Source organism: Echeneis naucrates, chromosome 12, assembly GCF_900963305.1.
Source record: "Echeneis naucrates chromosome 12, fEcheNa1.1, whole genome shotgun sequence".
NCBI classification, from domain to species: Eukaryota; Metazoa; Chordata; class Actinopteri; order Carangiformes; family Echeneidae; genus Echeneis; species Echeneis naucrates.
In genome coordinates, this window is record NC_042522.1 from 17054924 (window position 1) to 17072711 (window position 17788).

General features: G+C 39.0%; 1 protein-coding gene across 1 annotated transcript in view; it reads right to left on the reverse strand.

The window, feature by feature from the left end:
* The window catches only part of unc5da (unc-5 netrin receptor Da), a 148522-nt gene that overhangs the window by 109932 nt on the left and 20802 nt on the right, over positions 1-17788 (reverse strand). The window lies entirely within an intron of this gene.

Sequence of the window (17788 nt, forward strand, 5' to 3'; positions counted from 1 at the left end):
TTAATGAGTAGTGCAATAAGTTTCCCTGGATCAATGGTGTGCGCTTTGTTGGCCCAGATCACCGGTGACCATGTTGGGTCTTGCTGTATGGTCATAATTTAGCCTGCATGGAGGTGGCAGAGGTGTGGGCGGTTAGACTCCAGGAATTTTACATGGAAAATGCCAAAAAACAAACAAATGTACTCTGGGAAATGATTCTTTTAGGGGACTTAGTTACTTTGCTTTGATACCGCATGTTAACAAACGTTAATAACCTGCCATGATTATTTGTGCACTACGTGCGTGTGTGTGTGTGTGTGTGGTGGCAGGGCTTATGTTTGTGTTTTAGTATAGAACTCAAATTTAATGATCTGTTCCATCCTGCCTAAAGTCAAAGGTGTAAACTAAGGTGTCAACTAATTGTACGTACATAGCCCAAGGCTCATTGTGGCTCATTGTGGCTCATGTTGGCACTTGTGTCATCCATAATAATAATACTGCCAGCGTCACTTTGAGGAAAACACAGACCAACGTGAGTCGGATGTGTCAGGGGATACTGACTGAAAACAAGGGAGTATTTTTGTAAATTCACAGTTTTCAGTCAATGATATTGTAATTTTAACAGATCACTGCCAATGCAGTTGTTGTATTCATTCTTTGTTTTATTTTCAGCAGGTAGCCAGTATCTTTTCTGTATAATTGGTAGATATTCCTGCTGAAGAAGGCTGTACTTATGGCCTGAAGGCTCTACTGGCAGGCAGAGGACAATGCATTGGAGAATTGTAATTATGTGTGGATCTTCATTGATTAACACAAATTAGCAGGCAGGGTAGTGGAGATGTAAACACTGAATCTTACAGGCACATATATAAGCCAGTATCAATGTCAATATTTCCATCAGTATGGATTTAAATTATATGTTCATGATTTTTTTTAACCCTCAGTCCAAAGTTAAAAATTATTTTTTCCCCCTTCATAATCAAATTTGACCTTCATAATTGATGGCTTGTCTCCACTGAAAAAAGGTTAATTCATAAGCTTAATTATTCCAGGGTTCAAGACTTTATGTTTGTAATATTTTTTTATCAATAAATCAGTTTTAAATTAAATATTGCTCATGGATGGCGTGATCAACTTTTAGCTCATTTGAATGTGACACTTAGCATTTTGAAGATCTAAAGAAATCACCTTGTAGGAATTTAAGATTATTTAAGATATGGGTATCACTCAACTTCATTCTTGGTGTCTTGCATTATAATTGTAGTTAAAGAAATTACTTTCTCATAATGAAAGTCTTGAAGCATTTAACCGCTTTGTCTTTATTTTACTTCCTTTATCTGCAAGTAAAGCTGTGAGGGCAACACCTACAAATCTCTTACGCAACTGATGTGCAAATGTACACACCAGACTACACAGTATGTTTTTGTTTTTGTATTTCAATTATTTTAGATGCTGTTTCTATTTGTATTTCATTTTATCAATACGATATTACATACTGCTGCACCTCCATAAATGCATGTATGTGTATCAGTGTTTGAGTTTCATTGACAGGCTAGTGTTTGTTCCATTTCTGTTTTTATCTTCAGCAGCAGTCAACCAGCAGTCTGTCACAGTCCACCAGCATTTCTCTGTTTATTTGTCCATAAGAAGGTGTGTACTGTATGCTCGTGTGAGTGTTGGCTCATACAGCCAGTGTGGCCAGTTCCAGGCTAAGCGGCGGCATTTTGTTTATCCTGGCTCATCTCTTCTGTCTCTCATTGACCAGTTGCTGAGTCCAGTGCAGACCAGCCACCAACTCCCTGACACTACACAGATAATGGCTTTTTCTGGAAACTCAGAGGATTATGCAGCTCCACCAAGATGTAATTATACCACTAATGTGCCAATTTCCAGCAGATTCCTCTTAGGTATTCATTTTTAACTGTTGCAGTTCTGTTGTGTTATGACCAGAAAAGGGTTTTGTTTTTTTGAGAAAGCTTTTTGACCCTGATGAAAAAGGAATAGAAAATTAAAATCCCATGAAAGACAGAGTAATGTTCCGTCTGTTCAAAGCAGTCACAAGACGTGTCCTTGTAACCATAGTGATAGAATAATAAAAACCCTTGGAGGTCCCAGCCATTGATATATATATATATTTTTTTTATTTATTTATTTATTTATTTTAATTTCTACATATTCAATAACATTCAGTCCATGTTTGCATATTAATTCTTTTTTTCAGACGGACTAGAGTGATGCAACGTCTCTAAGTGGAGCGTTCAGCCTTTGAAGGAGAAATTTCTCTTAAAGCCATTGAACAGGTATGAAAAATTGTCTTTACCCTCTTTCAAAAACTTTTTTTTGCCCCTTCAACTGAACAAACCTGTAATGACATGCAAAACTGCTCTTCGCCTTTCTCTGAATCCCTAATTACTGCCTGCACACACTGTGATTTTGGACGGCACCAATTTAGATTCCATTACATTCTCGGCTTGCCAGTCCCAGTGGTGGCGCTAATGCAGTCCTCCCAACCTGCACCATTTGTAAATGAAGGGGGGGTGGGGGCATTATGATGAATGGGCCATTTTCTAGCAACTACATTAAACCAACATTAGCTAACACAATCCATACCACCCCCCTCCCCAATCAAATACACACACACATGCAGCAACAAATGATTTAATTGAGCACTTATTCATGCTAACATTTATAAGTGTCGTTTGCCCTTATTCATTTGATAACATATTGTAGCTGTTTTGTTTCCTAAGACCTTTTCCCTTTTTGCCACATTAAGTTTATTTGCACTAACATCTCCACTCTTTGTTGCTGCCCTCTTCTGCCATTTTAACTTTTATCACCTCCTATTTTTTCCCCTCATCTCTACTCCTTGTTGAAAAGGAGCATGCACTTGAGAGTAAATGAGTGGAACTGCATTCCTCAGTGCAGAGGAGGTTTTTTTGTTGTTTTTTTTTTTATATACAGTGGTTATTACCATATGATTATTAGTGATGGACAATTGGCCTCAAAGATGTTTCATTATGAAAGAGCTCACTGGGATCTCATTAGCACTCTCGGTCTAAGGGCTGCTACTCCAGCCTACTCTGCTCAGGGGAATTATATTTCGATCACCGGAGCTAGAGTTAACAAGGCAACATTAAAGGAATGTGAAAGTGCAACAGGCAAAAAGAGACAAATTAGTAACCTCCAAGAGGGTCAGAGGTATGTTTTTCATATAAATAAATAACAAGCGCTGTGATGGTTCCAAGCGGTGTTACATTAACTTCCAGCACAGCCTGGTTTACCTGCACAATCAACGTTTGGTGAGCGAGCACCTCGTGCTGGAGGCATTTGTTTTTCTTTCTGTCTGACAGGAGCATCCATCAAAAAATGTAATTTCATTTCTTTTCAGCTGTTGATAAAGTTGCTGACTTGTGCCAGTCCTTCCCGTAGGATCAATAGCTGTTTATACAAATAATGCTGGACAGCACAATAGACCCGTTGCGTTGCTGGAGGTGACTCTCTCCAAGGGCGGCTGCAGCAGTTTACGGCGGGGGTCTGGTGGTGGGCTGCTTTTATTCATTCCAGTAAAAATACTTTCATATTACCAAATTCAGCCTGAAGAATTGGACGGGAATTGGCCGACAGCAGAGGTTATTACCTACATGCGCACGCCTTAATGGAATGCAGCAATTGTTTACGTGTTAACCCTGTAGTGTTGTAAGTTTTCTTGGATGCATCCTGCACACTGTAATAAGCTCTAAAACACTATACAGTACAGCGCGCTTAAGGAATCAGATGTGTTAAAGGCATGCTGACATTTAATTACCTGTTAAAATATGCAGCCTTCACTGTAAATCATGTATGTCAGAGCTGTCAATACTGGAGGCCAATTACTTCAGGCATGTCAACATTTCAGGCTGCCAACACTTTGATTAGTGTAGTTAGTGCAAAGCTTAAGTCATAGCAGCACATCAAATGAAAAGTGCGAGACATTCTCCCAGGCTTCCTCCACAAAAAAGGAAAAATATATTTTCTGCAACCCAATTTTTAAGACTTTGTCTCATTTTTTGTTCTCAATGAAGTCACCTTAATCCACACTCTTTGGAAGGCGCTATAATTACCACCGATATGCTGCATTACCCAAAAGAGTTTGAAGAGACGAACACAACATAAAAGAATTAATCTTTCCAACATGAGAGAGAAGCAGACAAAGGGAATTTGGCGGGGGGTGGGGACGGGGTGGGGTTAAGGTGAATGTGAGTGCAAAAAGAAAATAAGACAATATAAGCAAATAAAAAAACGTCACAGCGTTGCATGTTTCTATACGTTTTGGTTAAATGCCAAGTGCTGCAGACGGCACGTGGCTCTTCAGAGCAGTGGAACATAAAATCACGTCCCACACATCAGGAGTGACATGTGACCACTGTAGAGAGACTGCTCTTTTTTTTTTTTTTTTTTTTCTTTCTGAGCTGCAAGGAGAGGTGTTTCACACAACTCCATGATAATGTTTTAACTCTATTACTGAGTCTACTCCTTTTTACATCTTTCTCTTTACTCTTTTCCCTTTTACAATCATCTTCGAATCATGCCCCATAATCCCCATTGATGATATTTCACTTTAATGTAGCTCCTCATTGCACTCTTGGACGTCTCACTATGAAAGATTTGGATGATCAAAGTTAAAGCTCTGCAGTTATGTGATAAGTCTTAAAGAAAGCCGGCTCTTTGCCTCATTCAAGGCGCCATCAGAATCCCATATCTCACGGAATACGGCATCTTTATTTGTTTGTAATTCTTCACTGAGGTTGTGTTATTTAAGGTGAACTGGCCACATAAATGTAATATTTTGGGCTTGTACAAATTACGTTTGCCCTTTTTATTTTTTTTACATATATGATTTAATGAATAATATTAAACCTAAAAATGTAAAGATAACAGTGATGAGTTGCAGGAACAAAGGGTGTATCCAGCATCCACACATTGCTTATACTCAGAAGTCAGTGTCAAAGGTAATGCACACTTATGCTGAAGTCAATTCAGTGCAGCATTTTGAAGTTTTACTATTCAGCACAGTGGTTTTGCATGAACCAAAAGTATATAAATATATAAAAAAACAATATATACATATATATTTATGTATGAAACAGAGAGAAAGACAGAAAGAAATCCTCCCACACATTTTCTCTGAAATGCATTCCAGTTCAGCAGATAGAAAACAATTCCACCTGCATGAGAAATCCATGCCCCCTCTCCCACCTTTACCACAACACTGCCCTCTCCCTCTCCTCCCCCCTCCGCTCTCATTTTCACAGTTCAAGCACATCAGCAGGCTGCTGAGACACAACCCTGGGGTTTGCGGTTCTCCACTCAATATGTCCTCATCAGAAAGAAGTGGCAGACCAACAGGAGTGAGGGGAGAGTGCAACAACAGGCAGTCAGACATTATAGACTGGCTGTTTGACGCACTACAGGCCATACCTCCAACTCCGAGCCAGCGACCTCAACTACCTGGCAGTTCGCAGAAGCGGTTATGTCCACTACCGAGCTCCTGCAGCACCATTGTGCTCCAGCAGGAAACATGATTAATTAATAGCATTGATTGAGTAGTGATTCTTTGCACCTTCCCAAGGTCACAATGCACACCACATAGATAGGAATTGGCAAGCAATGCACTTCTAAAAATCCAGGAGATTCTCAGCTGACTAACTCGACTGTGAGGGCCTAGCAGTGTGGTGGAGACACGCAGTGCATGTGAAAGGAGTGGAACAAATAGTATCGTATAAAATAGACACGGGAGGGAGGCAAAAGAACATTGTGATGATGAGAGAACAGTGAGTACAAAGGCTCTAAACGAAGAGTGATCGAGGGCACAAGTTAGAAAAGAAAACATGTTGTAGCCACGTGACAGAAACAAAGACAAAGCATAAGACCAGTGCTCTTTAAACGTTTTTAATCATACGTTATAATCCTTTCACCTGTAACTACGACATCATGCTGACATTTCAATAAGACCCTTTTTGTGCACAACCTCTAAGATGAAGTGGGTACACCATTCATAAAACATTAGTGCAGCTTTTTATATATTTAATTATCACACATGGCCTCTTTCTCAAGAAAGGGATACAAAGCCTCAAGGAATGTGGGGAGCAGTTACAAGCTTTGCTGAGGACACTGAAACACAGTAGAAGAACAGAGCAGATGGGGAAAAAATGAGGATAACTAAAACTAAAATGACACGTCTAGACAGTTTTTGGTTTGCTTTGCTGTTGCTGTCGCAAACTGATTTTGTTCTCTCGTGCAGTGCTCAGTCTAATATTCCTCTCCCAAAAACTACTGAGGTCTGCAGGGGACTGACTGTGCAGCATTCAATTGGACTTCATTTTAACCTGGATATCTCATTTAAATTTCATAATATCACTCGTGGTATTTGTCCAAGTTTGTCCTTGTGCTTGTTTTATTCTAATATCAAAACTGCAGACTCATATTTTCTACTTTAGTTCTGTAATTTGTTCAAATATCAAAAAACAAACAAAATCAAAGCAATTCTGCTCAACTCCCCTCAACTTCAACACCGAAGTGTTTTATAACTTATTTTTGATCGCTGCATTCTCCACAATAGCCTTTGTATGAGGGTTGTCATTAACTTCACTTTCCATCTCAACTACCACTGATAGCAGACATGACCTTATGTGATGCTTAAGATAATTGTATAGGCAGCAGTGTGTGTGCCTGTGGTAGAGGGTGTGTGTGAGTGCCTGCTTGGTCCAGTCAGGGAGATGGCGGCCCACTTTCAGTAAGTGATGAGAGTGGGAAAATAGAACGCTTGATTACCCCTGACACTGCTTGAACAGCGCTCCTGCCAATGAAGGTTATTGGGCCTCTATACACGAGTGGTCAAATATAGGACGACACAATTATGATCTAGTTTTGAGGTCTTTGTCTTACCTCTGAGAGATGTTTTAATCATATATATATATATGGGTGGGAATGAACCCATGTGACCTCCAATCGCTGGGGCACCATCAAAACTTATATCATCATTAGTGTAAGGGTCGTCGGCAGCTTTAATTATCATCACCTCTCTCAGTCATCAGCCCTTTCACCGTCTACATTGCCACCCCCGTCATCGTTATCCCCATGCCCAGAATGCCAATTTCCATTTCCATCAGCTTACTTCTGTAAATCACACAGAAACACAATTCCGGCAACTGCAATTTACTTTCGGTCCTTTAATATTCAAACAGGCATGCCAAACGTACAGCAAAGGCCGTACGGCGCTGAACAAAACACTCCCTAGAGAACGGAGCGCTGATGGTTTTTCTACTGTGTAATGAATAAGAAAAAACAGTGCTACAGCTGTTCCCCAGGCCATGGGAAAAAAAAAAAAAAACCTTTGAGAATCCTTCGGCCCCTCTCCTCACCGCCATTGCAAAAGACGTGGGCGCCAACGCAGACATTTTATAACTAACAACACCTGTCCAACTCTGCAGCCATGACAATGCATCAACCAAATGAAATCCACAACAGCTGGAGACGCTGCTATTGTTCTCTGAAGCATAAAAGCACCTGCTGAAGACAAGTCAACAAACAATATGCAAACACAAATAACACAATTCAGCCTCCTGACCTGCAAAAAAACAAAAACAAATAAATAAATAAGAAAAACAGAAAACATGTGAGCAGATACCACTACAGCACACCGTATGCACTGACAGTGGAAGGCAGAGAGACAAAATGAAAGGGAGCCCTTCCGCCCCATTCTTCTGAAGTAATGAGGAATAGGTTGGACTGTATTTTTGGGGCCTTAAGCTCTAACTGCTGCCTGCTCTTTGATACTGAAATGTAATTAAGATTTGAAGCACTGCCTCCTTCTTTTCACTGAAGGATGCAAGAGAAACAGCCTCAAAAATGTGTTTCATGTGTTTCCTTTCTGCACCGACACCCCAATTACCAAGAAACTTTGTACAAAATCTAATACACCTCAGCTCTATTTCTCCTCTTACAGAACTGACTTTTGCTTTCCGCCGCTTTCCCTGCAAGCACTTTGATATCTAACATCTCTGTTAAACATAAGATGTGATTCACACGCCATTAATCCAGAACAGTGGATTCAATTATAGCTTCAAAATACCCAAATTTCATGTGCTTTTGTTTGCGGTTTGCAGTGTAGCATTCGCTGCAGCTTTGCTCATATGACATTTTTTTTCCCCAAAGTTGTGTGTAAATATTACAAAATGTCGGGGAATGTATTATTTGTTTCACAGACAGCTCCTCAGATTTACAACTGATCTACCAAGTTTTAACACCGCGTTCATGACAGGAAGTGTGCTCGGCAGAGATGGGTGTTAAGGAGCGTCTAATCACACCTTTGTGCATCAGATTGGGTGATCCCACGGTGGAGGTTATGCGTGACTAATTTATTCTTGGTTTATGTTCTACCCACTAACAAGCACAGGTGGGAATCCTCCTTTTGTAATATAAAGTAATATAAACCTAAACAAATACATTTATTTGATGAAATCACCATGAGAAAGGAAAGGACTCATGTTTTCATGCGATGTCTACCAATGCTATGAGGCTAAAAAAAGAAAAGAGAAAGAATCAAAACAAAGATGCTACTGATGACTAATTATCTTTCCAAATATGTTAAATTTATGAAAATAAGCTAAAAAGCTGTTTATCGTACTATTTCTACTGACTTTTGGCAGTTCTAACATTTTCCTTTTTGTTTACAGCATTTCCAAAGACCCAAATCTCCTCTTTTTTTTTTCCCTCCCAAATGGGAAACTGAGGAAATCCTTCTCAGATTAGAATATAATCTTTTATTTATTTTTAATAGGAACAGTTCCAAAGAGTTACTAAAGTTGAAAATAAAATAGCTGAAGTATCAACAGATGCTCATGATGAGTCTGGGAGTTGGACAGTCCATCACATTACTCCAGAGATAAACATCCGTTTCATATATGTTGGACGAATTTTCATGAAAAGATTTCATACGGCCACAACGTCAGCATTGTTCTGTTTCTAACATTTGAATTTTTACCCTTATTTTTCTTCTCACTTTGTAGGATTTTTACAGTGAGTTAGCATTCTAACCTGAACTCGGTTTTGTACCAAATACCTGCAAACTACTGTCATTCCTATCAGTTTCAGCTGCCAATTATTAAATATAAAAAGGGCATTGTGACACTCTACGCTAGGATGATGCGTTTCATCAACATACCTGCTGCTCATCATAATTTTAGCACTGTCGGCATATTTACACGGTGAGGTTAACATTTAGCTCTAAGCACCAGCTCCTGCCTCAAAGCCAACACCACAGCTGCGGGGTCTCATTTGAAAATAAGACTAAATCAAATTGTCTGACATTAACGGGGAATAAAATTTACTCAAAATGCCAAAGCATATAAATCAATTTGTAAAACTTTGCCATATTTGAATTGCTGAAGCGTAGTTAGTATTAAGATAACATCTGCAATGGTTCAGAGGTGTGACCAACGTGGGCGACTGAATTTATTTAAAAGCAGGTTTTGTGCTGATATATATCAGAGTCAGACTGCTAGATGGAAGAGTGGGTGCTCATAATGAGGAAGGGTCATGACACCCCCCCCCCCCCCCCCCACACACACACACACAGTTCGCTGATAACAAGACGGCATTATGAGGGAGGCACCCACATAATGCCAGAGCAGCAATTCCATCAAGCAATAGAAAGTTTGTGATGCAAGTCTCGTCTGATGAACGGTTGAACCTCGAGGGTTAAGAGCAAGGAGGGCTAATGTGATATGCTGCGACAAGATAACTGGTTTGACATTTAAGATGTTTGATGGGTGACAGCTTCAACTCTTCAAAACAAAAAAAAAAACAAAAAAAAAAAAATCACAAGTCTTATTTTAATACTTGCGATGTAACCTACAGTTAAATACTGTACAGGGAGAGAAAACCCAGGTACGCACTGTAGACACAAGAGCGACATATCTCTAATTAACAGAACAAGCCACAATGAAATGTGGTTTGCAACATAAAAGGAAAGCTGTGACATGTGAGAATTAAAATTTCATTGAACAGACCTAAAGATCAGACGGCTGAGGATGGGACGCTCCTGTTGGCACGTTGTACAGCGTTTGCGGAGAAGTACTGTCAGCAGAAATCTGTGGTCTGTGTTTTATTGGGAACCCTCCGGGCTAATGTGGACAAGATTGCTGAAATATGAAATGAAAGCAGTATTTCTCCACCTCAAGTGTGTCTGCTATGATCAGCATTTCATCAGGCTTAAAATGCGAAGCCAAGGAGCCACATCGAGCCGACGACTGTAGCACAACACCCACTGTGCAACCAGTAAAGATAAGCAGATTGGCCCAAATGAGTTTTTGACCGATTGAGTTTTTCGTTGAGTGAGTACAAAATAATTACTGTAGGCCACTGTTTTCCAAGGCTGAACACTTTCTTGTTGTTGTAATTAATCACTTAAGTGAACTCAAAGAGATATTTTGGAGCAGAACTAATGGTTGCACAACAGGGTTATTGAATTTCATTCCCATTTTGCGACTTGGCATTTCCCTTATTTTGATAGACTGTAATTACTCCATATTCTAATTCATCTACCAGCACAATAGCAGAGGGGAAAACCCACAGTTACATTTCTGATTGTTACTATCCTGGCTGCCTTTGTGGTTCTGGAGAAAGAGCTGAGCATTTAAACATCGTCCTGACAGCACCGGTCCAGGTCTGGGTCCCCTGTGGCCCTCCCTGTCTCATACACCTGAGGTATACTGAAATGTTCCACAATCTATCTGATTAGTAATACTTGAACATTTTTTCCCTCTTACTAATGACCAATAGGATTCATTAATTAAATTACATTAAAAGTATGACCTGCTGGGTTCCTGTTATTTACTGCTCATTCCATTTTCTGCTCATAATCAACAGAAACATGGATTCACTTGCTGCTACGGTTGATCACCCTTGTGCCAGCGAGGTTAGTACTATGCATTATATAATATAATTAATTAACCTGAGTTTCATTTAATGTTTTTCTCCACACTGCATGCAAACACCTTTTTGCATTGTTAATTTTCCTCTGCATTTTATATTTCTGACAGGGTCTCCTGTCGGTCAGAGGGAGACGAGTGTTTTCATGGTGACTGATACTAACAAAGATGTCAGCATATCCCTCTCTTCCTCTTGTGTCAGTGCCTCATTCATCACTCAGACAGCCTTCGACTCTCAGTTCAACTTTTTCACAGTGGGGGAAAAAAAATAAAATAAAAATTACAAATAGAACGATGGGGCTAAAAACAACTCATGAGATGCAGGATAGCCTCATTATATCTGACTGTAAGGAAGAAGCCTGAGAATTAATTAGATCTGAGTAAAGTTAATTATTACCCAGACAAAGCTATTCTGACACACAAACAATGTCACTGTCAGGATTTTAGACTAATTGTGCAATTTCTCTGTTTAAAAAAGAAAAAAAAAAAACAAACTTCTAAACAACTTCTAAGTCTCTACTTTTCAACAGAAATCATGGCAACTTCCTTCAAATATGTTCAAAGCAAAACAAGAGGGGTCCCTCTTTTAAAGTAATAATACATCTTATTTTGAAGACACTTTCAAGACACCCGCAGTAAACTCTAAATGTTTAATGTTTGCTTTAAACAGCATACGATTTTCAAAGAAAGAAAGCAGTCTCTCTCAAAATCTTCTCTATTAGCTGTTGCTGTATATTCCCTGTTTGCTGCTACACAGATTATATGGCTTCCACACACACTGATGGTTAAGGTAAAGGTAATTACATACTACCAGGGCGCACAGTTTAAGTTTGCATTATCTCTCTGTGGCCGTCTGGGTTCCCGACAGGTACTTCAGCTTCCTCCCACGTTGCAAAGACACGCAGGCTCTGGTTAATTGGTGACTGTAAATCACCTGTAGGTGTAATCGTGAGTGTGAAGGGTTATTTGTCTGCACATGTCAGCTCTGTGTCAGACGGGCAACCAGTTCGGCGTGTGTGAACCCACTTTAATCTGATGACAGCTGAGAGTGGCTCGAGCCCTGCCCACGTATGGATAACAGATGAAGGAAAAAAGACAGACTTGGTAAAAATATAACCTTTGCAGGGAAATTCTGGCTGTTACAGCAGTTTGATGTGGATACACTCTGCAGGACTGTATTCGTTCAGTGGTTGGGGGAATAATTTGGGAATCTTGCCTATACTGCCGCTGAAAGGTTAAGATCACAAAGCCAAAGTACAACACAGTGTTGAGACATCCATAAACCTTGTCTGTACTTGTGTCAAGATGTGAAGGCTGTGCCATACACACAACGCTGAAAACGACCACTGACCCATTGGCTCAACTCCAGGATGAAGCCTTCCCAGTCCACATGCACGAGATATCTCTGACTGTGTTGTTGGTAAAGCTGCTGTGAATAAAGGAGACTCCCATTTCACACGTGTGTCTCGGCGTCTTTCTCGACATTTGATCTCCATTAATCCCCCACTTTCTACCACAAGATGAATAATATATTTACAATATATACTTGCCAAATACATATCTGATGACAATTCCTTTAGACACAAATCCAGTAAAAAGTTGAATATTCAATCTAAATTAGCAACTCGGAAAAATCTGATTGAAGCTACCACCCACACTGAGTAGTTGTGCTGCAGTCAATCATTAAATGTGAGTTGTTGGTGGCCCTAGATTCGTGGTCCGTGCACAAGAATATAGATATCACACACTTAGCAATTTATTACCAAATATTGCTGCCTCTGCAGACCGACACAGGAAGCACTCACCTGCCTGGAGTGCACCATCTCCTTGAACACAAAGCAGCTCAGCGCTGCACCGAATACACAATGCACTTTATGATCATTATATTACATGACTTGCATTTTTGGGTTAATATATTTTTCATCAAATAATTAAGTCATTCCTGCCCTATTCTTATGTTTCTATTGAATCTATCAAGTAGTGTCAAAATTCCCAGATACTGTGTATTTTGGAGTGTTGGACACATTTAATTGGGACCCAAAGGAATAAACGCTTCAGCTGCTATAATTTTTTAAGTTAAAAAAAAAAAAAAGAGCAATGAGAAATGAAACTCTCCATCTTTGGGAACCTACCTGGGCATTTAAAGGGAATAATAAATTTATAATCTATTCAGAGCCTATGGTGCTGTTGCTCAATATGACTTCATCCATTACATGGGTTGACAGAGACTCGGTATTACAGGCCTCATCATATTCAACTTTGCGATTAGAAACATAATTAAACTCTTATTCAACATGTTTTAAATATCAAGAGGCTCCAGATCGAGCCAGAATATTAATGAACATAAATAAAAAGTGGAAATCTAACCCAGGTAGAGATGTGATGGAGCAGCAACTTCAATTCCCCCAGTTTTCTATTTTCCTCAAGCCTGCTGACAGGGAGCTTTGAAAAGCTACCCAATAACACTTGATCCTCTGTCTTTCCTGTTGTGTTCCCGCAACAACTGTAAGCAATAAACAAGACTTCAAACAACAAAAATTAGTTGCTTGGTGGTGTAGGTGTACAGCTCAGAAATCTACAAAGCCCCTCTTTGCTCTCTCTGGCTGCTCCGGCTGGATGAAAACAGAACCGCTCAAATTAAGACAAAGTGCAAAAGAGTCTAGGGGAGGAGAGCTGAGATCTTTTGACACCGGAGTTTTTAAAAACAGAACAGCTCGAGCGAGGCAGGCAGAGAGGTGCAGAGGGCTGGGAGTGAAATGCCTCCAGGACAAAGCCGTTACTCATCAGCGGTACAGCAAGACGAGTAGTTGTTGGGAAAAACCGGAGAAAGGAGAGCGAGCTGAGGAGGGCACCTCGTGGTCTCCCACACCCATCAGCTACAGCAGTGGGAAGCGGGGTTGCGTGCGGCTAGTCCGGAGGGACTCTCAAGCACAGGTCAGATCGATGCGTGCCCTGAACGCAGATCAGAGCTTGACAACTCCCCTTGGCGTTGGCATTTCTGAGCAAACAGCATTTTCCCACCTCCACACTGGTGAATAACATCAAAAGTGAAAGAACTCAAGGCTTTGTTGAATATGACGATCTGAAGACAATGATTACACCAAACAAGAGGAGAGAAAAAGATCCCTCAAAATTATTGCTTTGGGAATTAACCTGGTAAGACATGATGATTGATTAATAAAATAAAACAAAAAAAAAAGTCTTCCATAATAAATAAACCTAATGCCAAACCACGTGGTCGAGGGACGAGATCCTATATTTTAATGCACATTATGATTCAAGATACTTTATATATAAAATAATCCAAGTGAATTGTGAAAGGATAATAATTGTTATATCTTCTATGTAATATAATGTAATATATATCTTCTAAAGTGACTTGAAAACGCTGCTCTATTTCACCATCAATAAGACCAAGGTTGGAAACATCTCACCCTTTATGCCAGATGTTTGCAGCACCTGCGCCATAATAGCTTTGTTCAAGTTTATTTTTGTGAAAGGATAAAAAAAAAAAAGGCCAAATTGAAACGGTATAGGAAACATTATATGAGAAATAACAGACTGTTACAGTCTTGCTTTTTCTTCATTTTCCATTATCCATCCATCCGTTTAGAATCGATTATTCTTCACTTAAAAAAAGGATGTTCAATAAAAAAAAAATGAGTGATGGAATGAAAATATCTCTCTCGTGCTAAAATGTAAAGTGATTTCAGTATGTTTGGATCCACTTTAAATCTTTAAAGCATAGTTTCATGATTATCACAGTAATATGGCGAATCACAACCATTTTGAAAAGGATAATCCTTTTCACATCATCCAATGAAATTTCAGTTGGAATTTGAAGCTCATATCAGGCACACTTATTGAATGCTGCAATCTATGAAGAATTTATCTGCAGCACGTGGAAAATTTCATATTTAACTGTGTGTCCTTGCACAACAGAACAATGAGATGCTGGTGTTACACAAGCTGAAAATTGTCATTCGTTGACTTTGGGCTAAAATATTGTTTATTTTGTATTGCAGCAGAGTCTGGTAATCAAAGAGACACCACCAGCTCCACTCCACAAACAGACCACACGAAGGACAAAAGTAAGAGAGGAAATACTTTTTCATCCACATTTCCAAGGCCACTGCCATTCTCAGCATTAGAAACGACAATGACTTACTCATTGATAGCGTCCCCTTGTGACAAAGGGAAATCATTCATTTTTCCCCAAACACAGGAATCTACAATTAATGCACTGACATTGAGGTAAACGTACAAAAAACACACAAACTTGTCTGAGAGTCAACAAAGATCATCGCAATGACAAACACAAGGCGTGATCTGGCAGGATCATTCATCATAAAACAATATTTCAGCAGATTGACATTAATTTCTTCACTGTGTGATGACCTTCTTGGTATGATGTATAACATCTCTTGCTATGAATGGATGTCTTTTTTCACCAGATTTGACAGATGGAACGTCTAATGATGAAGCAAACATAAGACATTAACAACAAAACACGCATCCTACCCACTTTAGACCACCGAGCCTTGCTCTGATTAGTCACAAGGTATTGGTGAGTTGTAAAAGGTCTCTAACATGAAACCAGGTATTAATTCTAGTCTCTTAAAAAAATTAAATAAAATAAATAAAAAGCAGGAGACTGCATTGAACAGAAATACTTCACTTCAGTGATTTCCCATTATGGGTAGAAGAATATAACAGGAAGATTAACAAGTGATTTATACTTTTAAATTATTCAAAATAAAATTGCCATTGCCAAACATTGCAAGGTTTAAAAACCTTTTGTGTTTTTAGTCTTGGATTATATTTTACTGTGGGGAGCCAATAACAGGACCTTCAATGTCACATGGTACACAAAAGAAAAGAAATAAAGGAATGAAGCCAATAGATACTGTAGATGTTGAAATGACGACCAGAAACAAGAAGAGAATAAGAGCTTCTGACATGTTTTCATTCATTTCAGTGCTGGACTATCAGAAATTCATAATTATAAAAATAAAAATGCTAAGAGGGCCTTATTTGTCCTCCACATTATTATGGGATCAGATGCTAAGGTATTAATAATCAAACTCATATCAGACTCATTTATATAGCACCAAATCATAGTTGGATCAATTTACTTTATATATAGAGCAGGTCTAGACCAAACTCTAAAATTATTTAAAGAGACCCACCGCCCAGTGTTCTTCCTTTCCACTGTCGCGACATCGGTTGATTTGTTGGGTCCCTTTAAAAAAGCTGTAGCGATATGTATTGATGTAACCTTATTATGATTTGGCACATATAAATAAATCTGATTTAATTTTTTATATCACTGGAATCTGATCCCATAATAATGTGAGGTACAAATAAGGCCCTCTTAAGCACTTTTATTTTAAATACAAAATAATTTCAAACAAATTTAACACATTTTGAGTAATTTGGCTGAAGCATCTACTTTGAGGCCCAGAACTTTATATGATATAAATGAATTATTATTTTCTAGTTTTCATTCTGTTTTAAATTGAGGCTTTATCTGCATATTTCAATGTGAACTCAACTTCTTTTCACTGTACAGCTCCATCCTGAGGACATGTAAGGAGAGGCTAGGAAGAAACTTCTCCATTTCTATTTTTGTAATATTTCACACTGATACACAAAATTCTGATGGAAAAGCTGCATGAAAATGGGCCACCAATTTTTTAGTCCACCAATTATTAAACAGTGTTAAAAACTATTTGGACATTAAAATGCAACCAGAGTGAAGCATCTTTTAGATTTAAAGTGATCTTCAAAACATATCTATTTTTCCAGGGCATTAAATCATAAACCTAAACCATGACCAAAGGGGGAAAAAAAAAAATAGATAAAGGGGAAGGAAAAAAAATTTAAAAATCATAGCATATATTTTATTTCAGTGAACATTGAATGTATATAAAGCCAAACCCATTCTGTCAAAGAAAAAACACTCTACACTTCCACTGTGCAAATTCATCAGGTAAACAGGCAATGGGCTTTTAATACACAGTATTATTACAAGCTGACACCAAAGTGCAGATGATGACGTGGAAGTGAGGAGAAAATTTACCAAATTATTCCTAGATTTTCTTTTTTGTTTCTAGTCAGGCTGCCACACAGACGCAGATTTGTCAGTTCAATTTCAAAGCTCAAGTATTTTGGGACCGAACGCGGCCTAAGCTGAAGCCTCGGAAACGTTATTTTAATCAAGCCTACATGAATTTAGTATTACAGGGTGAGCTTGAATTAAAGAGTCTAATTCACACAGGTGTTGAAATCATATCTGGACTCAACTGACACCAAAGTGCAGATGATTCGTGGAAGACTTTACACTCCTATAATGCACATTAAACCTAGAGTTTGGCAGTTTCTTGATTACACTATCAGAGAAAGACAGCCTAGTTATTCTGCATTAATTTTACTCATTGTGTAAATGATATTAAACAAAAGGGGCCTTAAGGGTGAGAGACATGCCTCACTGAGTCTTCAGTGAGGCAGGAGACATGTTGTAAGTACTAAAGCTATTCAATAAGTCCAAGGAGATCAGGAAAAGTGCACAGAGTGCATAGTTAAGTGCTAGTTAGACATGATTGGTCTGAGGAGTTAGGAGATATGAGTTCTTGGCCCTGCTCTGATAATGGTTGTGTCACCATTAGAAAACCACAGATGATTGTGTGCAGAACGGGCAAAGCCATACAACATTCCTTGCAGTAGAGCTGGGAAGGAGCATACGGCTGTATGATTGAGTTCAAGTAGATGAGTGCACAGCCAGGAGTCACTCTGGAGGCAGGCATTAGTTGATTTGAGCGGTCACGGGTAGCCAGTGG